The sequence below is a fragment of the Macrotis lagotis genome, chromosome 4 (assembly GCF_037893015.1).
Source record: "Macrotis lagotis isolate mMagLag1 chromosome 4, bilby.v1.9.chrom.fasta, whole genome shotgun sequence".
Lineage (NCBI taxonomy): Eukaryota > Metazoa > Chordata > Mammalia > Peramelemorphia > Peramelidae > Macrotis > Macrotis lagotis.
In genome coordinates this window covers 147,937,605-147,963,053 of record NC_133661.1, presented here as the reverse complement: position 1 = coordinate 147,963,053, position 25,449 = coordinate 147,937,605, and the positions used below count along the sequence as shown (strand labels likewise).

Below are 25,449 nucleotides of genomic sequence, written 5' to 3'. Positions count from 1 at the left end.
GACTGATTTCCATTGAAAATACAACCTACTGTAGTTGAATCTCTCTCTCTCTCTCTCTCTCTCTCTCTCTCTCTCTCTCTCTCTCTCTCTCTCTCTCTCCCCTCTCCCTCTCTCCCTCTCTCCCTCTCCCCTCTCCCTCTCCCTCTCCCTCTCTCTCTCCCTCTCTCCCTCTCCCTCTTCTCTCTTCTCTCTCTTTCCTCTCTCTCTCTCTTCTCTCTCTCTCTCTTTCTCTCTCTCTCTCCTCTCTCTCTTCTCTCTCTCTCCTCTCTCTCTCTCTCCTCTCTCTTTCTTCTCTCTTCTCTCTCTCCTCTCTCTCCTCTCTCTCTCTCTCCTCTCACTCTCCTCTCACTCTCTCTCTCTCTCTCCTCTCTCTCTCTCTCTCTCTGTATTCTTGGCTATCAGATCTGACACTGTGTGTGCATCTGCTTCTGTACTGGCTCTTCCTCCCCACTCTGTCTTTTCTTCCTGTTTTTGCCGACCTCCCCGTTCTAGACCTTTTGTCTCCCTCCCTGATTCTGTTACCTATTGGACCACTAAGTCGATCTCTCCCATCCCTTACCCCTCCATGACCTCACTCTGCTCCCTCTGAACTTGTTTCCTGTGTCCACCTTGGTTCAGCCTAAGCTGCCCATCCTTGACCATCAGCTTAATTCTGACCCTTGATACCTCTTGCTACTTCCTCCCTCACTGCTGGCTCCCCAGTTCTGCCCACTAGTCCTGAAAGTACAACCCCATTCACTGCCCCAGCACTGACATCAGGTGTATGGAGGAAATGTTACATAATGACAGTGCCCCTGGGATGGGGTCCTGGCTGTTCTGAGCAAATGGGCTCGTTTGCAGATTCACATTGGCACTCACTCGGAAGAGGGTCCTTTTGAGGTACTAATGGGCAGACAGGCAATTCTGACAGCAGAATTCAGGGTCCTTGATCTTCCTAAGACATTTTTCCCCCTCTTTTGAACATTAGTCGCGGTGTGGGTCCTTCCCACTGAGAACAGCGAATCCTATTCAGCCGTCTCCTGATGATTTGGACATGAACGAGGAGCTTTCTCTGTCTACTTAATTCCCTTTGAAAGCTTTCTCGTTCTAGTGTTGGGCACTTCAGAGAGAGCACTGCATTAAAATCTTCTGCTCTGGTTTCAACGTGGTGTGGTTTTGTGGTCTTAAAATAGATGGAATTACCACCGCAAGCATTGTTCTGCCTCGAACTTAAAGTCTCAAGAGCAAGTACTTCTAAAAAAGTTAATCCTTTTCTTATTTGCAAGGATTCTGGACTGCAGTTTATAGGGAAATATGCTAAATTATTTATAATCCAGGATTACTGCAATGCTAAGATTTCTCTGCATAACAACCCAGTTCAACAAAAAAGGAACACATACTACCACCACCACTCAGCAACACCTTTGGTTTGCTTCTCCTGGCAGCACCTGGGGAGAGCAAAGAGGGGCACTATGGATGAGTGAGATTTGCAGCTAGCCTGGTTAAAAGTAAAATACCTTCCCTCCCAGTGGGCACCTACATGCCATCACTTCACCTCCCCAGAACCCTGAAGCATAGCCCCCAGGGGCAGGAGAGAGACAAAGATGGAGAAGAAAGGGAGTAGAGTTCATGAGATTATAGATATAGGGACCAGAAGTTATCTGATCCATGCCCTTCATTTTACAAATGGGAAACTGAGTCCTAGGGAGATATAATGACTTGCCAAGAGGCACAAAGCTAATTAGTGGAAGAATTAGGATCAAGAGGAACATTTTGTTTTCATTTCTTTTAAGATTTGTATCCCCTGAATGCAGCATAAGAAAATGAAGGTCTTCCAGAAGAGAACAAACAAACCATCAGAAAAAAGAAAAATAATTCACCTTAGCACTTGCCTTAGAATAGCCTTGTTTAGTAACTAATAAAAGTATCATTTCTTTCCATTTGGCAGATGAGGAAATTGAGGATCAAAGAACTTAAATGACATGGGTAGTGACAAACATCTTGAATTAATCCCTAGGCTAAGAGCTCTTTCTTTATATTATTTTTGGAGGAATCAGAGGAACTCAGACACCTGACTTGAAATTATGGAACCTGGGCAGTATAGCTAACCCTACTCAGAAGGAAAATCCATTGAACTACATAGTTTTCATTTCTTGACAATGCAGAATGGATACATTGGTCTATGAAGCAAAGTTTTCTTCAAACTATTTCAAGTTAGATTTTATGATATGATATAAATAATATTGAACCTTAGAGTAGACATTGTCTTTATGATGCTAGGTACAGATGAAAAAAACTGAATTTGGAGAATTTGCTTAGTATACTCAATCCTTCTTCCTAACCTACTTACAGAAAGCAGAATTTTCTAAGAGGTCTGATTTTGAATTGTTCCTTACTTCCTAAGGGGAGAACAGACTGAGAAGTGCTTCCTTCACTGGTGTAGATTGAGGATGAAGGAAAACCAATGGAGGAATTAATCTATAGCAAGAAATACAGAACTAAGAATTCGGGAACAGTTATCTGTAATTTTGCTATGTTTTCTCTGTGGAGCTTCTTTAACAAAAGCAGTCTACATTGATCTCTCCCTTTCTTAATTGCTTTTTTTCATTTAATGTTTACATGTTCAATGTACAATTAGCACATCATCACATATGGTCCTGTCCTCTAATTATCCACTCTCTACAATTATCCCTTTATCCAAGACATCAATAATTAAGGTATCTATGGTTTGGTGGGTATGGCTACAACTTCTGCTGACATGAATCACAACCCCTTGATGACTCAATCAGTAGTCTTAAATTCTGAGCAAAAAGTCTGTCATTCTGCAGCCACCACAGTGATAAGCTTCTGTGAATTTACCTAAGATGGTTCTCAGATAACATAGCATAACAGCCATAACACCTCTACTCAAAGTCATTTGAAACTGACTGGACCAGTCAGCACATGTTTCATCACTATTGGGAATATGGGATTTCTTCCAAGGTCCTTGTTGAGGTATCACAGTAAAAAAGCAAGGGTATAGTTGAAAGCTGTATGGTATAGTATTATGATATAGCTGAGAGAACACACTGGGTTGGAGATTAGGGCACAATGATCCAAATCCTAGTTCTGCCATCTAACTAGCTAAATTATATTTTAGTATCCTCAATTATAAAAAGGAAGGCAATCTAATAGATTATTTCTAAGAGCCCTTAACTTGTATGATTCTGTATATGATGCAATGCTGTTGACATCTCCTTGGATATACCACAACTCTTCAATCAAATTATGTTATAGAAGATGTTTTTTGATGTTAGACACAATTGGCAATGAGGTGATGCAGTGGGTAGAGCATCAGGCCTGGAGTCAGTAAACTTTGAGTTCACATCTGACCTCAGACAGTTACTAGCTATTTTACACCCCGCCCCCACAACCAGGCAAGTCACTTAACACTCTTTACCTCAGTTTTATTATCTGTAAAATGAGTTGAAGAAGGAAATGCCAAACTACTCCAGTATCTTTGCCAAGAAAACACAAGTGAGGTCACAAAGAGTTGGGCATGACTGAAACAACTCAATAATAACAACACTTGACCAACAATATTGTATATTTTATATTTTTAGCATCCTATATAAGGTCAGTGTAGCAATGATGCCTGAATAGGGAAATATTCAGTAATATGTGCTGATTGATAAAAATCAGTGAGTAAAATAAAACCAAGGGTATGTCTTCATGGAAGGACCAGCTCAAACTGGAAAATGAACTTTTCTTTTAATACAGTCTGTTGGGTTAGTAGATGCTGATATGAATCAACACTTTGAATAATCTACAAAATTAAGAACTCTCCTTTCTCCTAGAAACGAGAACTGGAGCTCTGTTATAGGTCAGAGTTTTCAGATGACCTGACTTCTCAGTTTCAATCAGAAATAAGTCAAAATACTAAGTATTTGTGGACTTATCAATCTAGAGTTTAATTGGACTAGGATATTGTCAGAATTTAACTGATGCTCTTCTGTTGAACTTCGGATCCTGCAGTGATCCATTCTTATTTTATAGACACAGAGTTTTCTGGGAATGTTCAAGTATATTGTTGTATAAGGAAATTTTTGTAATATTTAATAATGGGAACTCCATAGAGATACATCCCATCATAGCTGATCATTTGTGTGGTTATTCTGAAATTCAACAAAGTCATCAGCATTTTAAAAAACTACCCTGAAGGTAGAGGTTTTCAGACTGTCACAATGAAGCTCTATCTGCCCTTCCCTTCTACCCTCTTGGAAGGACTGCTTTGCAAATGAGAGACAAGAGTTTGAGAGGTGTGGAAAACTGGGACAGATTCTTATCAAATAGGCTTATACATCTTACTACAAACTGCTACTGAATGGTAGGAAATATCCTAAAAACTCTTTCTGAGAATTTCTCATTCTATTCATATTAGGTCCCAGTATAAGCCCAAAGAGTAAAAAGAAGCTGAAAATTGAAGGAATGTTGAAATGTCAGATAAGTTAGAGAAAATGTAATTCTGAAAATTTATAAATATTGATCAGAAAAAGTAGGAATTATTTTTCCATGGATCAATTTTCCTACTGTAAACATCTTGCAATTTTTAATATATTTTATTTGAATACATCAAGCAGTTCCCAATACACAACCCCCACTTCTGTTATTGACCTACTAAACAAAACATACACAATAAAATAAAAGTGCCTGATATAGTGATTGTCACTGACAAGCTGCACTTTAACTTTCTAATATGATACTTTACCACTTGCTAATAGAAATAAAGGCTATGTCTACAACTTTTTTTTAATATCAAGAGCCAAATATTTCAGCCAATGTTTGTTTCTTTCAAGCTTGCCTATCATTCAAGGATCCAGTTACAATTCTGCTTCCTACACGACACCCTTTGAAGACTGCTGTATTGGAAAAGCATCTTCCCTCTTTCTCCTGATGCATCAAATCATTAAAATTTGAATGACATAAGTTAATATTTATTTATATAGACTTTATGATATTTAACAGTGTGACAGAGATAATCCCCTGTGTTTACAGTGTGTCTTACCTAGGAGGAGGTACTATGGAAATCTAACTGGTGATTTGGATTCATGTCTCATCCCTGCTTGGGGTAAATTCAGGACAGTCTACTGTCACTACCTCAGACTCAGAAAATTCCAAGTTCATATCCTAGTTTCATCTTTCCTCTTTTCTGATGAAATTAACCAAGGAGAAAAATAATAGAATCTTAAACACAGGGAATCTTTGGGAAAGTCAAAAGTGCCAGACTGAGAAAGGGAAGGAAATTCATAATCCATCACACCATATTCAATGATACATGCCCATTTGTGATAGAGTTTAGATAACAGTGGCAAGCTTTTGACTTACTTTTGTTGTCTCTGTTGAAGGCACTATACTCTAAGAACCCCTAGTTCCCTTCAAAACTTATCTCAGATACTATTTCCTCTCTGATATCTTTCTTGATTGCCCTGCTTCCTACAACTGTTGATGTCTGTCCCATCCATAAATTTCTCTTTGGGTATGTTCTGTAATTAAATATTACAGAAATATTACAGAATATACATTCTGTAAAAAATTAAATAATACAATAAATGTTTATGACAAATATTACTAATAATTAGTACTTATAAATAAATGAAAAAGTTTACATTAAGCATATGTTAGTGCCAAGCACTATGCTGAGTGCCCAGAAAATACAAATGCAACATGCCAAAAATACAAAATACATGTAGGAAAATAAAACAGTCCTTGCTCTCAAGAATTTTCTATCCTAACTGCAGGCAAAGGAGAGATTATACAAATAGGGGAAGGGAGTCAGGAAATAGCATTTTGCACAAGGAAAGTATAGGGAGGATGAGCTAGTATGGTTGATTATGGTTCCTAGAAGATGTAAAATAAGAGATGGAGGACAGTAAAGGTAGGCATATGTCAAGAAGATGGTTGGGATGAAAAGTCTGAGTCATAGAGTATCCCATGTAAGGTTGTGCTCCCACAAGATTTCAGGGAATAGGTTTTTACTTACATGAATACATGTTTCCCCTTAAAGATTTTAAGTCTTTGAGGGCAGGAGTGTTCATCCTTATTTTTACATCCTCAATCCCTATCACAGGAGAGCACATGGAAATAATTGCTTATTTATTGATTTCTACCACCCTCTCCATTCCTTTCCCCCATTATCCCTTCACATTTCTTTTTCTTCCTCTCATTCACAGTCTTTTCACTATGCTAAGATGCAGAATCAAAAGACCTAGAAAAAAACATGGAAGTTAGAGATCTGCAATTCTAAGGAACAGATTGTTTACAATTGTATAATCCTTACTGTACCTCAAAGATTATGTTCTGACGATGGTAATTTAGGAGCAAGCCTAGAAATAAAGGAAGGAAAGAGGGAGGAAAGAGAGAGAAAGACAGAAACAGAGAGATAGAAATAAAAAAGAAGAGAGGAGAGGAGAGAAAGGGGACTGGAGAGGTAGAGAAACATGAATATAAAGACAGAGGAAAACACAGAGAAGAGAGAAGAGGGATGGAGGAATGAGAGAGGGGAAGAAAGAAAGAGGGAGAGACAGAAAAAGAAAGAGAAAGATGCTGTCACAAGAGAGACAGAGAGAAAGACAAAGTCAGAGAGAGAGAGAGAGAGAGAGAGAGAGAGAGAGAGAGAGAGAGAGAGAGAGAGAGAGAGAGAGAGAGAGAGAGAGAGAGAATACCAGAAACTTGACAAAGTGCCACATCCTTTAGCAAATTCCCCTCCCAGTTTGGTAGCGAATCCACTGTAAAGTGTTTACTCTGGAATACTGGGGTAGCCTGCATTGGCAGTATGGGGAAATAACCTTTCATCTCCATGCCACCTCACAACCCAGAAAAGGACAATTTTTCCATCTCCCTCTCCTGTTCCACCCTGCCCTGGCCCTTAAGCACCCACATAAATAAATGTGGAGGTAAGAAAGAAGTAGAGTTCTCTAATGTTGACCATTATTTAGGCACCAGAAATGTATTTTCTTTCCTATTCTTCTTTTCTTCCACTTTCCTTAGTTTCCATCTGCTTCATTCTTACATTCTCTTTCTTCCTGGTTCTTCTTTTCCTTGAATTACAGAACTTTCCTCCATTAAACCCTAATAATAACCTTTGCTGATATGAGACCTTGATAAAAAAAAAGAAAGCACAAAAACTCTTGCATTGCCCTTTCTTATCCCATAACAGGCATATGTACTTAAGACAACATGACTGTGAGAAGAAGAATAAGAGGTGGTCTTCACAACTGGACAAATTCCTTCAGGCCATTAGGGGTTTCAAATCTGAGATGCTTTACATCTCTGTCAGAAGATCACAGAAGTCAGAAAGGCATTTCAAGTCTTTCTTCTAATTCCAGCTTTCTGTGAGCCTCTGCAAAGAACAGCATCTTACTGATAGCTTTCTTCTAGCCTGCCTTAGTTCTCTTTTGTGACAGCCCAACCAAGCACAGATTACTTTCAACAGCAATAAGAAATAGGGAAGAAGGCTATCTCAATGTCCAAAAGGGCAAAAGACCTGGACACAAATCCTGCTTTTAAGCAGATTGTATGTCGGAGTGTGGTGGCAGAGCAATGAGTATGGTGATCTGTCTTGGGAAATGGTAAGGGTTTTAATAAGCTCTCCATTGCCTTCCAAGTCTATGCCACAAACACTTAGCAGGTATGCCAAACTATTTTAGAAATAGACCTGGTTGTCTCAAAGTGAGTCTTAGCTATAAAATATGTTCCCTATGCAAGTGGGATGAGGACATGGTAATTTTAGTAGCTACAAAAGCTTTGCTTTACAAGTCATTTTTCCTTTCATCATCCTAATTGTATATGTGAAAAAGTTGCTTTTTTTTGCTGACATGCATGCCCACTTCCAATGAAGATCAAAGTCATAAATAGCACCTGAGTTAATGGGGTGAACGATTTCTCATGCAGGATGAGCCTAGCTTGGTGTTTCCAACTGGGAAGCCTTTGGCAGTAATATTCTTTAAGAGGAGTTTGTAAGTAAGCAAGTGTAAGGAAAGGTTCCTCAAGAACCACCCAGGCTTGGAATTTGGCTCTTGATTTGAAATGTTCTCTCACTTGTCTGTGGGTAGTGATGAGACAGGAAATAGCCTTCAAGTCCCAGGTGCTGCCTAAGCCTTCAGAGGCCTTAGGGGCAGGGAGATTAATTAAAGAATTCAGTGAACTAACCCCAACAAATGGATTCCACCTTATTTCCATCTTAACCAACACCATACTTTCTCTCATTAGATCATTTGCTAATTTCTAATTTCTCTTTCTCATCTCCCTTGCCTAACAACTCACAGGGCCTCATGACTCCTTCCCATTCTCCTTTTTCATCCTTCCTTCCAAAATTAAAAAAAAAAGTGTCAATTTTTAATAGAAAAGAAAGTTGTTATTAACAAAAAAAGGAAGGTTGTGTCCTTTAACAAAGCCATAACTAGGTCAGGAGGACCTGGGCTGTGCCCTAGGGCATCAAATTTAGAGGGCACTGACAGCATTTATATTCCAACAGCCTAAAAACTACTGTGCTTAGCACCTCATTAGCAACAGTAATTAGTTGAAACAGGAAACTACCAGGTGGAGGCTGGCTTCCTTACCTAGGTGAATGCTTCTCCAAGCCAAGCTACTTCTTTGTGTCATGGGGTCAGTTTAACAGTATTCATGCTATTCACCTTTTGTGATGCTTGCCCCAAGTTCCAAAAAGTAGAACTTTTTCCTCTTTCCAACTCCCTTTCATTTAAGAGAATTTTCAGATCCCTAGAGAGCAGACTAGAAGCAATCTCTCATAGTACCTACTACATTTACCTTTTAGTCCTCTGGAGATATTTGCATTTTAAGTCTCTGATTATAGGGTGAAAAGTTTTATCCTCAAGTGTAAATTTCCATAAAGAGATGCAAAAGAATAATAGTAATAACTGACATCTATCTTGTGCTTTAAGATTTATCTTAGCTCAGGATAACCCTGTACAATTGGTAGTATAAATAAAATGTGGAATGTCAGCTACTATTATTATTTCCAATTTTATATGCAAAAAAATCTGTTATTCTAATATATGAAGTGGTAGAACAGGAACTGAAAATAAAGTCTTCAGACTCCAAATCTGCTCTTTCCTTGTCATATCAGTGTAATATAATATAGAAAGTCTTTTGCAAGAAACCATTCTCATTTTCCTGAAGACAGACTTTAAAGGTGATCATCACCTCCACCTGATCTCAATACAACCTTGCCACTTGCCATGCTTCTACCTTCCTATGACAAGTCTCTGTTTTTAACACTATATCCTGAGGTGCAGCATAACATCCTGGATAGTGTAAGAATAGTCCAAAATACCTTGGTTCAGATCCTTCCTCCAACATTTCTGTGTGACTGCCACACACCCTTTAACTCATTTGAACCTCTGGCAAATCCCTGTGAATTTAAGTTCTAGGCAGATGGCAATATGATGAATTCTGTGAAGCACACAGAATAAACTACATGCATTCCTCTTTGTTTCCTATTTGACTGACAGACATCTATTTAGGAAATAGATATTTGAAAGCTTGGTTTCTCAAAGTGACAAAGAGAGAAGGAGAAGGGAGGAGAGGAGACGAATGAAATTTTCAAAGCATTAATTGCCATACAGAGGGTGCAAGAATCAGGTTTGGGAGGTTTGGACTAACTTTGGTCTCTTTAGATTGCTTCCCAAGCAAGCTTCTCATGTCCTCTCTGTCAATTTTTCTCTCTCACTTTTGGATATATTTTTTTCCATTCTATTTTGAGCACCCCAGTATAGCTCTTTTGTTCCATTTGTAAGCCACAGACTTGTATCCAACTGAAAAAGGCACCCTCCTCCTCATCTACCACAACGCCTCTGATCTTTGGGGCCTCTGCCAATGTTTGACCACCTGAGCCTGCTTATTTGTGGCAAGCACTGTTTTTTATCTTTTTTTGTGTGGGGGTTTTGGGGTTTTTTTAACCAGTAAGAAGAAAAAACTCACATAAAGTAAAATTGTTGGAAAAGTAAACTTTATTTTAAAGCACTGCAAAAAAAAAAAACACAACACAAAACATTATAAAGATTAAAGAGAATTCTGTTATTTCCAATATGTAATAAATTTATATTTTTGATTCACTGGTGCAGTACAGAATGAGCATTTTACTCACAAGTTATTTCATAAATTGAGTTTCCAGTAGCTATGTTTATAATATAAGCTCATATTCCTCCTCAACATACATCAAAGTCATTAAATTTTAAAGATTATTTTCTTAGACTGGGGAGAACTGGGAGCTTGTCCTAGCTCATCCTCACTAGTTGAGTAGTCTATATACAGCTCACACTCTTTCTAGGCTTCAGAATCCTTATCTTTGTTAGTCTCTACTCTGTGTTATACTAAGGTTGTTTCTAGATCTAATATTGGAATTTAGTGAAAAGGGATCTATAATTGGAGTCAGAGGACCTGGTTCTCTCTACTGACTACTATCTTGAGTAAGTCACTTTGGTGTCTTTGGGGCCTCAGTTTGCTGCTCTGGTAAATGAAGTTATATTGATTACCTCTGAGGTGCCTTCCAGTTCCAAATCTATGATCCTTTATTAAAAAGGATCTTAGATTTAAAACTGGAAGAAACTCTAGGTCATTTAATCCAATACTCTCATTTCAAAGATAGATAAACTGAGGCCCATGTAGATGAAACAATATTTTGTGACCTTATAGTCAAATCTGGGGAAAAAAAACCAAAAATAATTATTTTCAACAACTATGACTTCTAACTGAAATGTAATTTGTGAAAAGTAAAGTGATGTGTACCTCCTAAGATGATTTAAATTAGATAACAGAGATAAAGATATACTTATTAATGATTGATGCTAAATGCAGTTAGGAAAGTAGAGAGCTGAAGGAGACCAGTATATCACCTATGTATTGACTGTAATGAGACTCTAAACAGCTCTGATACATGTGCACCAGGGGGCAATATTTTGGGCCAAGAGACAAGATTTAAGTCTTGAGGCTTTCTGTACATGATAAGTTGGGCAGCAAAAGCAAAATTTTATTTATTTATTTCATTGAATTGTATTTTGTGATCCAAGAGGGTAATGAATTATTGAACAGAATTTTTTTTCATAAACAGATTTATCATCTTTTCTTTTTATTATCTCTGTGGTGAGTGGCGGTAGGCAGATACCAGAAAACACTTTCTAAATGGATAGAAATGTTACCTCTGTTTTGGTAAATGGCCCCACTTGTTTGAGGTGTTTTTCCATTTCAAAGGTGCCCTTTCTGTCTGGCGTACAATTTTTAATGCAGCTTATTGTTCCCAAAAAACCGTCACTCTGTTTTCTAATACTTTCCTCTTTTCATGGTGAAAGGAGACTGGGAGAATTATTAAAAATGGGATAAGGGTGGCATGGTGGCCATTTTGTGTTCTGAAAAGGCCTTTGAGCCTTAGCTATAATCTCTAAGCTGATAACTTAACCGTATCCTTATTTTCTAAATAATGGCATAGAACGGTACTGGATCACATGAGACTGTTTCACCCAATTAAATGAATTATGTCAGAAAATGTGCAGGAAGCGTGGATTTCTGATGTTTAATGTCAGTTCCTTTTATTGTTTCGAGCCCAGCTGTGTGTCTGACTTTAGCTGTATTGCTGAAAGGTTGCATATAAATTGAATTTGTGTAAATTGAATCACATTTTAAATGCACTAAGGAGTAACCCTGTATAATATAAATCTATGGTTAAAAAAAAGGCAAAAAAAAAAACCCCTCTGATGAAGCAAAGAATCATTTTTAACCGTGAATAATCATTCTCTCATTTTGTTTTGTTTTGTTTTTGGTGTTTCTGGATTTTCACATGTCAAGTTGTCATGAAGAGAGGCACACCTATAACTTTAACCCATATCTGCCTTAATTTTAATTTAATTTAATTTAATTTAAAATTAAGACAATTATGGCATCCATGGTTGGCTTTATAGAGCTGTTTTTAAACGAATATTGAGAAGCTGCAAGAAAAGATGAAAGGTTTATCACTGTGCCCTAAATCTGACAACTAGTGAAAGTAAAAATTATTTATTCAGTTATCATCAGTTATCATATACCATTAAACAATGATTCCTTAACTTCCTATCATGTACATAAGGGCTGCTAGATATCTTTGTGGATAGAGCATTAGCCTTGGAATCAGGAGGATAAGAGTTCGAATCCAGCCTCAGACATTTCCTAGCTGTATGACTTTGGGCATGTCACTTAACCTAGCTTGCCTCTCTTCCAAGGTCATCTCCAGTTGTCCTGATTCATATTTGGCCACTAAATTCAGTTGGTTCTGGAAGAGAAAGTGAGACTGGTACCTTAGCACAGTTCCCCCACCACCACCACCACCACCATTTAAGCCCAATTCATGTACTTCTTATGGCATCACCTCCCTGATGTTGTGGTCTTCTTTGAGAATAAAAGACAAACAAAATTTATCATTATGTTGATGATGATGATGATGATGATGATGATGATGATGAGCAAATCATAGCAATGACCTCCGGAGCTGTTAAAACAAAGCACAAAGTGGTCCCTTGTCTCTGAGCACTTACTTACAGTAATGCAATCAAATCAGCACGAGGTCATCATTTGAGCAGTCTACATGCTACCTAAAGACTGGGATATTGAGGGAAGGGTTCTAGAGTGTCTTATTTATTTTCTTTTTTTTCTCTTTTTTTTATTTTTTCTAATTTCTAATTTCTTATTTCTAATTTTCTTATTTCTTTTTTTTTTAGGATTTTTCAAGGCAAATGAGGTTAAGTGGCTTGCCCAAGGCCACACAGCTAGGTAATTATTAAGTGTCTGAGACTGGATTTGAACCCAGGTACTCCTGACTCCAGGGCCAGTGCTTTATCCACTGTACCACCTAGCAGCCCCTATTTTCTTATTTCTAATCCTTCTTCCTTAGCCTACATTCCATAGTATATCCCAGATTTAATTAACCATTTTATTGATGAAAATATGGCCATGTAATTTATTTTTTAAAAGTTCCCTTATCTGCTTTCATATTTAACTTCATTAGGAGGTTTTCTCATTTATCTCTCAGATTCTACTTTAGAGGCAGCCTTGGAAAGAAAGCTGTCCTTGGAGCCTGGAAGACCTGAGCCCAAGATACATAATAACTGGGTCACCCTGAATAAGTCACTTTTTACTTCTCTGGGCAACTGAAACACTAAGTGAAAACGCCAACTTGTCTTGGAAAAGTATACTCCCAAACTGATAATACAGGAGTTCCCAGTGTCATTTGAAATCACAGGCCCAGTCTCTACCCTTCTGTAGTTAATGGGATTTTGGGGAACCTCATTTTTTGTTGTTGTTGCTATTAGATCTGTGATCTCATCAGTGATTAGGAGCTTCCAGTATATTTTAGAGTTTTAATTTCTTCTGCCTCCAAAGCAAAATAAGGGAGCTAGATGGCATGGTAAATAGAGCAATGAACTTTGCAGTCAAGAAGATCTGAATTCAAATCCAGCCTCAGACACATATTAGCTGTGTGATCCTGAGCAAGTTGTCACTCAACCTTGATTGCCTCCAAAACAAAAGTCTTAATTGTCTGAAACCCTTTGAGAAGTTAAATGATTTAGAAAGAGCAACACAATCAACTTATGACAGGAGCCTGACTCAAAGACCAGTATTATAATTGGCTCCCATGTCAAACTGCCTCTCATTAGCTAGATGATATAGTAGATAGAGTGCTGGGACGAGAATCAGGAAGAATACAGCTTCAAATAGCTAATAATAAGAATAAGAATAAGACTAGTAAGTAGTCTTAGCAGCTGTGTGACCCTGGGCAAGTCATTTGATATCTGTTGTGGAGATTTTCTCAATTGTAAAATAGAAATAAAACTAGCACTTACCATGTAGGGTTATGAGGGTCAAATGAAACAATTTCTATAATACATTTACTACAGTTCAGTCACATAATATGCTTTTTTCCTCTTCTCTTCTGGCCCCTTTATTATTTTGTAACATTTAATATTTATTCACCTTTTGTTTTCCAAAAGACTGCCTTCCAAGCAACGTCTATGGGCTCTCTTCCTGTGGTCTAGATGAATTCTCAGCCTCCCCAGCTCAAATCCTTGAGTGAGAAAAGCAGTATAGATAGTAGTCTCAGCCTGGAAATGCAATTAGGAAGCACAAGGGGAGGTGTCAGGTTAAGCAGATCACACAGGTCAAATCCAAAAAGGACAGGAAATAGTAGGCAAACAAATGGCCATGGGTCTCAGTGGACAAGAGATCCTGAGTCTAGGAAGGGAGAATAGCAGTCATGACTGCCTCACTCTAGGATTTTGAGAAAGAAACAAAAATAAAAAATCAGGGACCTTAGCCCATAGTGTGGGTAGCATAAGCCCAGGAGCCCAAGCCAAAGAATCTGGGTGTTTAAAGGGTAGAATATAAGAAAAGAGTCTTCAAACAGTCACAATAAACTTGCAGTACCAAAGGGAGTCCCCACCTCAAGGTCCCATTATGACCTTAGAGTTTGGAAGGACCTGAGCCTGCAGTTGGAGGTAAACGGGCACAGCTGTCTTAGACAGGGAAATGAGAAAACCTAGAATAAGGAAATGTCATACATTTCAGTTTCTAATTCTAGGTTTTTCCTTCTTACAGGGTTAGGCCAAGGATCCAAAAAGGTATTACCAAATCATTAGCTCTTGCAGCTTCCCAAGAGATTGATTGCTGCCAAAGAGAAAGTCACTCTGTCCTCCTTAACATTGGAAAATTCTATTAATTTAATTTGATCTCGACACTTGCTTCTTTAGAAGCACAAACTCACTTCAGTGGAATAGTTTTTCAAGTTCCCTTACCATAGTTAGCCTGTGACAAGTAGGACATTTTCCGCATTTATTTCGTCATGAATAGAAATGAAACCAAATCAGGTCTTATTGGAGTGCCACTTGAATATGATTTAGGCAATTTTACCATTATCTTAAAAGAGAAGAAATCATGGTCATATTCAGACATAATTCAGAAGTATAAAAGTGAAGTCTTGCTATTATTGCTTCTACTGCTACATCTGATATATTTATTTTGCTAACTAAGGGGGGGGAAGAGCTTGAATGTCTGAAGGCAGTAAGTGTGAGGAAGCAAAGTGAATAAGAACTTAAATTGTTAATGAATTTTGAGATGCTGCATTGGTTTAGATCTTGGGAATGTGTTTTTTGGTCCATTCATTAAGATACTTGCAAGATGTTTTCAGATAACCTGATTTTTTTTTGTACGTTTTCTGAATTGGAATGGAATTTAAGCTTTTTAATAAAAGTCAACTAATAACTAGCAATAATAATAATAACTTATGTTTCTGTAAAATTTAAGTTTTGCAAAGGCCTTTGCATCAATTATCTCATTATGCTCATGTGATTTAAGCTGGCATTAACCACATTTTACAGTTGAGAAAAATTAGAGTATTAAAGTGACCTACCCAGAACCACACAATGCTAGTGCCAGAGGTGGACTTTGAATACAGATCTTCCTGACTTCAGGAATGAACCTCTATCCACTGTGCCTTACTGTGCCTATTAAAAATATTCATTGTGTGCAGAGACCTGTTGTAGGTATCACAGAAAGTTATATATAGCTGGGATGATGTCAAACAATGCATACCACTAGACCTCTCAAAGCAATACTTACTTACACGAAGGAGAAGAAATGGATCTGGGAGTCAAGTAGGGTCATAAGAAATAATGGGAGGCAATGACTGGAAGACCATTACAGTTGGAATTAAAAAAATATCTAGAGTTGGGTCCAGGCTCTGACATTCATTGGCCATGCAGTTGTCTGCAAACTTTATCTACATTTCCATAACTTCATCTGTAAAGAGGAGATAATACTTCTAATTGTAATGTCAAAGACTGGTTATAAGGAAAGCACCTTATTTTTAAACTGTGAGGTACTATATGAATGTAAATTAGAATTAGGATTTAGGAAATGCTTCAGGGAAAAGAATACTTAATCCACAAGCTTATCTGTTTTGTGCTGGGAGCACTGAAAAATGCTAATTTTGAAATGAGACAGTTCTTTCCCTCAAGAAACTTGCATTCAACCAGGGGGAGTCCTAAGTGGTATTAGAAAATGATATCAGAATAGCTTTGAAGAGTGCAATCCGTTTTTCAATCATTATTGGGGGGGGGGGAGCATTTGGATGTTTCCTGTTTTCAGTGGCAGTGGAGGCAAATTTGATGACATGGTTTTACAGGAAGGGAATGTGACTATGGGCCCCAATGCAACAATGCCCAAGACTTCCAAAAAGAACATTTTCTTTGGCCAGGGGCGTTAAAAGTAAATTAAAGCCCTCTGCGACACAGATGTCTCAAGCATGGAAAGCCGTTTGTCAAAAGCATAATTCTGTAAGATCCAGGAAGCATGATGCTGTCCTGTTGTCATGGAACTCTCCTTGTTGGACAAAATCTGCAAAGAGAATCCAGCAGGGTAACATTCAGAAAGGGTGTCTTTATTGGACCCTCCTGAAGGCTATGAAAATGAATTCCCAGCACACCACTGGATGCATTCACAATTAATTAGTTCCAAGTTCTTTAGGGCTGTTGGATTTTTGCAAAAGATGTTAGTCTGTTGTTACTTGATTTTCTTTAAATAGGAGGAAAATGTGGGTTTTCCAAAGGGTGTGACAGCATAAGCTTAAAATTTGGGGCTCTTGCAGCCCAACTTCCTCCATGGGGTGCAGACAATGAGAATGATGGAAAGCTGAGATCTTCAGAGGAAGGGTTTTTAATTTTTGTTGGGTTTTTTTTAATAGAACTTGCTTCTAAAATGAATCAGGCAGGAGGTTGAAAGCAGTAACCACGAAGAATAATATTTCAGAGGAATTGTTGGGTGGTCTATTGTAGTGTACTTTTACAAGGAAGAGGCCAAAGCATTTACCGTTACTAAATGCTTCTGATCCACACTGAATCTATTAACAACTTTGTTTCATAAGTGGAATGGAAAGTTAGGTTTCCCTATCCACCTTGGCCCATTGTTTCAGGGTGTATTCTTTTTTGGGGTTCCATCTGTCATTCATTTCCTTATTCAGCAACCATTTATTAAGACCCTTCTAGGCACAAGAAAATGTGCTAGAAATACTGGAAATACAAAGACAAGATTATGTTCTACTAGGGAGATAATGAGGGAGAGTATTGATTTTAGAATCAGGAGGACCTGAATTCAAATCGCATTTCCAGCACTTGCTATCACTGGGTCACCTAGCTTCAGTTTCTCCATCTACAAATGGAGATAATAACTGCAGTCTTGCCATGTTATGGTCAAGCTCAAATGAGATTAATAAATAATGAAGAATAAAGAATTGTTCAAGCTTCAAAGTACTAAATACATCTCTCCCTAGGCTCACAAAACTAAACTTAGAAGGACTCTCAGGGACCACATGGACCAACCTGAAACTGAAGTCCAAAGGGGTTAAGGTCAGCCAGGGTGGCACAGGTAAATGTCAAAAATAAGATTTTAACTCAGGTTTTCTGATTAGTGGCAGCTGGGTGACACAGTGGATACAGTGGATGCAGGCCTGAAGTCAGGAAGACTCAAACTCATTTTATTGGGTTCAGATCTGGCCTGAGTCACATAATAACTATGTGAACTTGGACAAGTCACTTAACTTTGCCTCAGTTTCCTCATTCATAAAATGAGCTGGAGAAGGAAATTACAAATCACCCTACTATCTCTGCCAGCAAAATCCCAAATGGGCTCATATAGAGTCTGACATGACTGAAAATGATGGAACAACCCTAACAACAGCTTCTTCTGATTCGACATCAAGTACTCTTTCTGCTATTGCACTCCTTTTTAACATTTAAACAGTTAAAATAAATACAAAAATATGAGAGAGAAAGCACAAACCATCAAGAGAATCAGGAAGGACTTCCAATTGGTGAGTTGAGCCTTGAAGAAAGTATTTACTACTGTATCTATGAGTACAGCAAAATGAAATTGTATCAAGAAGATTGGCTCCAATTTATAGCAGCCATTCTGTACAGTTCTCTTGAGCATCAGGGTCCACAAAGCATACTACTTATGGGACAACTCAATAACCCACAAAGAAAGTGAATTCACTGAACCCTTCTCTCACATCTGATTCTACCACCACTTTATTTGCTATCATCCTTAGACCATGAGTCATTGTGAATCACTGAAATAGCTCTTTATGAGATAGAAATAATAATGAAGTGCTTTACCTAGTTCCCAAATATCATAAAAATACAATTTCTCATTTATTTATAATGTCGTTTACAAAAAAAGACTTATCTGACCATACATAGACTCATAACATTGAATAGTTCAGGTGTATGTGTTATATAATTTAGAGATTTGGAAACTTGCCAGATTTAGAGTAACAGTACCTAAATTCAATACTTAACTTTATTGCTTACTACCATGGTGACCTTGAACTCATCATTTACATTTCTGAGCTTCAGTTTTCTTATTTTAAAATAAAGGGGTTGAACTTCTGAGATTCCTTTCCAACACTAAATCTCTGATCTCTTCCTTAAGTCATATTTCATTAGCATAAGCCATAGAATTGATATTTTTACAAATATTATCAGTTGTTTGCCAAGTACTAACAATGCTGCTGTTGTTATTTTTTCAGTCATATCCAAGCCTTTATGACCCCTTTTGGGGTGTTCTTGGCAAAAATATTGGAATGGTTTGCCATTTCCTTCAGCTCATTTTGCATATGAGAAAAGGGAAGCAAACAGGGTTATATGACTTACCCAGGTCACATAGATAGTGTCTGAAGCCAAATTTGAACTCAGGAAGATGAGTCTTCCTGTCTTTAAACCTGATTCTTTGTCCACTGTGGCTCCCTGCCATCCCAATGATAATACTAGGTGTAAGATAAACAGTTTCAGTTTCAATAAACAGATAGATGGATGGATGGATAGATAGATAGATAGATAGATAGATAGATAGATAGATAGATAGAAAAAGAAAATAATAGAAATGTAGGAGTATTTTTTTTTCCTTCAAGACTAAGTAAAAGTAATGTTCAAGTTGAATACTCATTTATTTGTACTGGGGGTGGCCACGTAAAATTAATCTGCAAATACTCAAAGAGTGAGTCCTCTTAATATTGCAAGGAATAAACATATAAATTTGTTTTCAGCCTGATTTTTGTCTATTATTATTATGCAAGAACAAATTCTCTGTATTTTGCACCTGTCGGTAACAGGCCAAGAACTTGCCAGTTGACCTCCGAATGCACAGTGTGGGGGAGGTTTAAAAGCAGCACATAAGTCTCTGTAGTTGTATCCCAATTTAATGGAGCTAACACTGCTAATTGGAGGTGTGAGTTTTTCAGTGGAAGGTACTTTATATTCTAGAGTAGTTTAGACTTACAATAGATTCTATGATGAGGTGTTTTTTTAAAAAACCTTTACAATTATTATAGTGTTGAATTAATTAATTTTCTTTCATTATACTGTAGTTAGTCATAAAAGGTTGCCATTGCAGTTATGTCCTTCCTCTAAGATACTCTGTGGATGCTATTAAAGCCACCATGCTGTATTAACACACCAGGGCAGTATGGCTGTGCTTTATGGATCATCCAAGTGGAAATAATCTGTTCATTTTATGTCAGACCATAAAGTTTTATCTGTAACACCAAGTTCCCATGGCCTCTTTAGAGAAGTTGATGCTTCCTCCTGGAATATTGCCAAGTGATATTACAAGATGTACTAGTATAGCAAGGAATCCAACCAGAATTTCAGAAGTATTTGGGGGGGGGCATGAGTAAGAAGCGAGACTTCTGTTTGAGTGTTTGAGTTCATTAATCTTTGTATATATGCATGGGTGTGTGTGTGTGTGTGTGTGTGTATGTGTGTGTGTGTGTGTGCATAGATTTGACCCTGATCTGTGATTTTTGTATTTACAAGATCCTCTATACCAATAGAAACTAGACTTAAAGTTTTAAAGCTTTGCTGGGGTTACTGAAAGGTTAATGACTTTCCCAGTTAGAGAATGGACTTGAACCCAAGTCTTCCTGACCTCTAGATTAGCTTTCTATATTTGCTCCCTCTCCCCACCCCAATATGCATATGTATATATATATATGCACATGTATATATGTATGTATACTCAGATATGCACAAGTATACACTTTTGTGTTTCTAGACCTGAAATTTCATTGTATAGAAAACTATGGTTGAAGGTCTTCAAACACCTTTAACTTAGTCTAAGAGATAAATGACAAAAAATACCGAGAAGATAAGTGATGACCAATGTGTCAGAGGCTAGATTTGAACTTAGATCTTTCTAACTCCCAATCCAGTCCACTATCCACTATGCAATACTGCCTCAGTAGTATTGTGGGCAGGTGAATTGCAGAAAAAACCTGCAATTTTATTTGACTAAGTAATTCCTCTACTAATGAACAGTTGCAATATATTGTCTTAAAGAGTTACCTAGATGCCAAGAGGTTAAGTGACTTGTCTTGGAACTCATGATCTATGGCTATCAGAAGTAGGATTGAACCAAGGTCATCCTGAACTTGAAGTCACCTCTAGCTGCTATGTTTTGCTATTGAGATAGATAGACAGATGATAGATAGATAGATAGATAGATAGATAGATAGATAGATAGATAGAGATAGAGAGATAGAGATAGAGGTAGAGATAGATATAGATATACACACTGAATTTATTCAGATTGATAGATGGATAGATAGATAATAGATAGATAGATAGATAGATAGATAGATAGATAGAGATAGATAGATAGATAGATAGATAGATAGATAGATAGATAGATATAGATGATAGATGGATGATGGATGGATGGATGGATGGATGGATATAGAAACATTAATAAAAAAATTCTGTTGATAGCTCTTTTGCTCTGCAACAACTCAAAGCCCACAAGAGAGGCTCTCTGGCATGATAGATAGAGTGCTGAATTTAGACTCAGACTTGAGTTCATATCCTGCCTCTAATATTTATTAGCTGAGTGAACATGAACTAGTTACTTAATCTCTTGGCAGCTACAGTCTGAGGCCTTTAGTATTAGAGAGCCACTCTAATACTAAAGGCCTCAGTCTGTAGCTTATGTGTCCTGCCTTTATGGAAAAGGTTCCCACACAGATTCTATCATTAAATGCAGCTCTGCAGACATGTAGCTATCTATAGATTAAAGTGTTGATAGAATTCTAGAACTGAGAGATACCTCAGATGTTTTCTAGTGAAAACTCCTCATTTTATTAGGTAGGCAAACAGAGCCCAAAGGAAGTGGGAGATGAAAGGAGGCTAAAGTGATCCATCAAAGATCAAATGAAGGTTTGATATCAAAGCAAAGATGAATAGGAATACCAATTCCTATTTATATAGTGTTAAAGATTTTCAAAATGTTTTCCTTATAATAATTATATGAGATAGAACACTATCCCATTTTACAGATGAGAAAAAAATCTGGGAGGATCTAAATGACTTTTTCAGGCTCACACAGCTATTAAATATCAACTTCAGAACTCAAACTCAGTATTTTGACTTCCAACAGTGGTGTTCTTATTCCATTACCCCCAAACAGACAAACAGAAACACAGTTATTAAGATGAGTCTTCTAGGGGCCAGATTAGAATTTTTTCCAGTGTACCAGCAACTTAGGCTATTGAAATAATTTCTTGCCATAGCCCCCTTTGGTCATTGACTCTTTTCATAGATTGCCTTTTTATATAGCCAAACTTCACTATGATCTTTCATGTACCATGGGGAATGATTTCTTTGCTCTGAACTGCTATGATAGAAAACAGATCATTCATGTTGTTTAATGGGCTTACATAGAATCTTTGTCCCTTGTTTGTTGTTCAGTCATCTTTAGTCACATCTGACTCCTTGTGATTCCATTTGTAATTTTCTTGGCAAAGAAGCTAAAATAGTTTGCCATTTCCTCTCTAGCTCATTTTACAGATGAAGAAACTGAAGCAAGCTGGGTTAAATGATTTGCTCAGGTCCCATAGTTAGTGTGTTGAGGCTAGATGTGAAGTCATGAAGATGAATCTTACTGACTCTAGGCCAGGTACTCTATCTATCATCCCTTAATAGGATATGTAATATTATATTTTGGACCATAGGGTTAGCTAAGATTAGACTTTCAAAAAAAGATAATATGGTTACTGTGACTATCTGTGTGATTTTGTAATTTCACCTTTATTTCATTAGTCATATGTTATTATTTCATTCCTTATGGCATAGATAGGACAAGTATGCATCTAAGAGATAAGAAAACTGAGCTTTCTAGACCTTAGATGACTTGTTCACTGTCTCATAGTCAACTGATATTATAGTAAGCTATCATGGATACAGCCATTGTGATCTAATGAATAGCATATTGGAACTGGAGCTAGGAAGACAAATTGAAATTCCATTTTTGTTACTTACTAGTTTGTGACCATGAGCAAGTCCTTTAAATTTCAATTAAGTTTCTAAACTTTTGTTTCATGATTGCTAAAATAAGTATATGGTACAAGATTGACCCTAAGATACCTTCCAATATATACCAATGCAGTAATATCATTATAGTAACAGAACTGGGATTTGAATCTTTTAGAGGAAGCTAAAAGGGATCATGGAGAACATCTAGCATGCTATTTATCAAGGAAAATGAGGTATAGAGAAGTTTAAATATTTGTCCAATATCACACTGTCATTAAAAGAGTAGAACTTGAGATTTTAATGCAGGTCCTACCCTTTTGAACTCAGAATCTGTGGTCTTTCTGTTATATGTCACACTGACTCTAAAACTTAGACTTCCTGATCCCTAAACTTCCCATTTCCTAATGCTCTCCTTCTGCTATATGGATGCCCCTCAGATTGCTATTAGTTACATCTGAGAATATTATGGGTGAAGTAAGATAACTTCATTGAAACTTGGAGAAAATAAATTAGGAAATCATCCCTGTTTCAGCAAAAAGGTCACCTAGAATTTGTAAATAATAATAGTAATTATTATTAATTATAGCCTTTCCTTTTGTACCCCTTTGGTTGCATGACTATAACTTGATGGAAAGAGTGAGAGCCCTGAAAAATAGTCCTGGTGTTATTTCCTTAATGAATGATTAGCCATTGATATGGCCATAGTCTACTGAAGTCAAGAATGTTCTCAAGCAGTTAAGGTTTCATCTAGATCCAGATATCTGTTCCTCAAAACTAGGTATAGTGAAGGGAATCACAACTATTGCTTGCTTTGGTGGAGCTGTGGTTTAATGGAGGATCGTATATTTAAAACATATTGCTCAGATGAGCTGAAGACAAAACATTAACAAGGTACACACCAAAATCCATTTATGTAGCCTTTCATTGCTCAGTCTACAAACACTTTTGTTCCCAGGTAGGTTATTGTTTCATTTAAAAAAATTTTTTTCAGACTTTGAGCCTCTTGGTCTAGCATCTCCTACCCAACAGCACCTGAGCAAACTCTTCAAATTTATTTGACCATGAGCATACAGTCTAAACCACCCTAGTCCTTCCCCTATTCCAGTGGGCTCTCACTTCTGAGGGCACCATTTTCATAGAGGATCCTGTCAGGGTCTCTGTCCTCAGTAGTAGCAAAGGACTTCTAACTGTGGCTTTTACTCATGATCAGAGGAGCATCAATTAGAAATTAAATGAGCTTGGAATAACTTTTTTTAAAAAATCCTCCAACCCACTCATTTCACATATGAGAAAACTAAGATGAGACCAAGAGGGGTGAACCTCTTTGCCCAAGGTATTACAAGAAGCAATTAGAATTTGAACCTTGTATCTATGACTCCAGTTTTGAAGTTCTTTCCATTGTACTAGCAGTTCTCAAAGGAGATTCCCAGAAACCCAAGGGATCCCCAATATCTATTTGGTGGCTCACAAGGTCAAAACAATTTTCATAATAATGCTGTGATATTTTCCTTTATAAAATGTAAAATATCAATGAATAGAGTTAAGGAAGTTCTTGGGATGGGTGTCCTCAGTTTTTTGAGTGTAAAGGTAGTCTTGAGAGCAAAAAGTTTGAGAATGTGTACCATATAATATACTGTACTATAACATACCATCCCATACTGTCTCATTCTCTTTTCACAGAATTTTAAGGGAAACTAAGAACTATGGATTTCTGTTCCTCACAGCTGGTTGGCTTGATAGAAAGTTAAACCTGAAATTGTTCTGTATCAAGGTTGTGGTAAGACATGCTCAGAATTTAATAGAGCAAACAAACAACTCTAGAAGGGAAGGATCTTTGCTGCTGGTAATAAGAACATCACCCAACTTATTTCTGTATGATCCCAGAACATCTGTTAGAAAAGGTTTTTTAAAAATAATATTGTTGGACCCTGAGGAACAAGGGACATATGATAGATTTTTTGAAGGGGAATGAAGTTAAATTATAGGTTTTGTTAGTGGAATAAACTCCTTGAGGATAGGGACTGGTTTAATTATGTTGTTGTTGTTGTTGTATTTTTGTTATGATATTGTAACCCTGGTGCCTATCAAAATCCCTTGCCCATCAAAAACACTTGATAAATGTTTGTTGAACTGAATCAAATTGAATTTTGTGGATTATTTGTGGTAACCTCAACATTTTCAGCAATAGAGCCACTAGCCAGGATTTTTTCATGGAAGAGCAAAATCTCTTTCAAAAATGATGGAAGTAAGCCTCTATAGCTCTGGAAATTTGCCCACCTATTAATTTGGCCCCATTCAGGTGCTTGACAACTCTGGAGACAAAGATCAACACAAAAATGGTTGCTAAGGGAAAATGTAATTTGATGGTCATTACAGAAAAAAATATGGTAAGCAGTTATGTCCCTGTTTGTAGATGTGGTACATTTGCTGAAGGACACCCCATCAAAATACTCTAACATAATTAGAAAGTATAATGGGAGTAATTTAGTGGGAAGCTGACAACATCATAACGAAACAATTCTACAGGCTTATTGTGTTCTCTGGATGGCACCCTTGTTTGGAGTGTGCTGTTTGCACATTTGGAGTATGCTATTTGCCCAGAAGAACATGATTACATTTTTAAAGGTAATTTTTCTTCTCATTTTGGTGAAGGTTGGTGGTGACTGAGGGGGAGAAATTCCTAGTTGAGAGAGAGAGAGAGAGAGAGAGAGAGAGAGAGAGACAGACAGACAGACAGACAGACACAGACAGACAGACAGAGAGAGACAGACAGACAGACAGACAGACACAGACAGACAGAGAGACAGAGACAGAGACAGACAGAGAGAGAGAAGAATAGAAATCAGGATGCCTGGATCTGATTCTGCCTCTTCCAAATTGAATTCTGCCACTAACTAATGGTTTTGATCAATTCATTTCTCCTCTTTGAGGTTTAGTTTTCTAATCAATAAAATAAGAATCTTGGACTGAATGAACTCTGCTATCCTGTTAAGCTCTAAATTAATTCAATAACCAATAACAATATAAAACCAAGAATACAATAGTTCATGTGTTCAAAGAGCTTATTTTCTATTTGGGGGGAGCAGGAGAAAGA

The 25,449-nt window shown here is 37.3% G+C and overlaps 1 protein-coding gene and 2 long non-coding RNA genes across 6 annotated transcripts in view; 2 read left to right on the top strand and 1 right to left on the bottom strand.

The window, feature by feature from the left end:
- RORA (RAR related orphan receptor A) overlaps window positions 1-25,449 on the top strand; it is an 861,625-nt gene that overhangs the window by 385,742 nt on the left and 450,434 nt on the right. The window lies entirely within an intron of this gene.
- The window catches only part of LOC141521589 (uncharacterized), a 33,501-nt gene continuing 8,409 nt past the window's right edge, over window positions 358-25,449 (top strand). Inside the window, exon 1 of the long non-coding RNA XR_012478018.1 lies at window positions 358-24,132. This is a non-coding gene — a long non-coding RNA (uncharacterized LOC141521589). The remainder of the gene's footprint in view (window positions 24,133-25,449) is intronic.
- Window positions 10,016-25,449, bottom strand: part of LOC141521587 (uncharacterized) — a 165,969-nt gene continuing 150,535 nt past the window's right edge. For 2 of the 3 annotated variants that reach the window (XR_012478016.1, XR_012478015.1), the window contains exons 2-4: window positions 14,793-14,913; window positions 13,975-14,102; window positions 10,016-12,493 (exon numbers count right to left, since the gene is read on the bottom strand). This is a non-coding gene — a long non-coding RNA (uncharacterized LOC141521587). Of the gene's footprint in view, window positions 12,494-13,974; window positions 14,103-14,792; window positions 15,320-25,449 lie in introns of those variants that run through there. The other variant, XR_012478014.1, reaches the window with a different exon arrangement.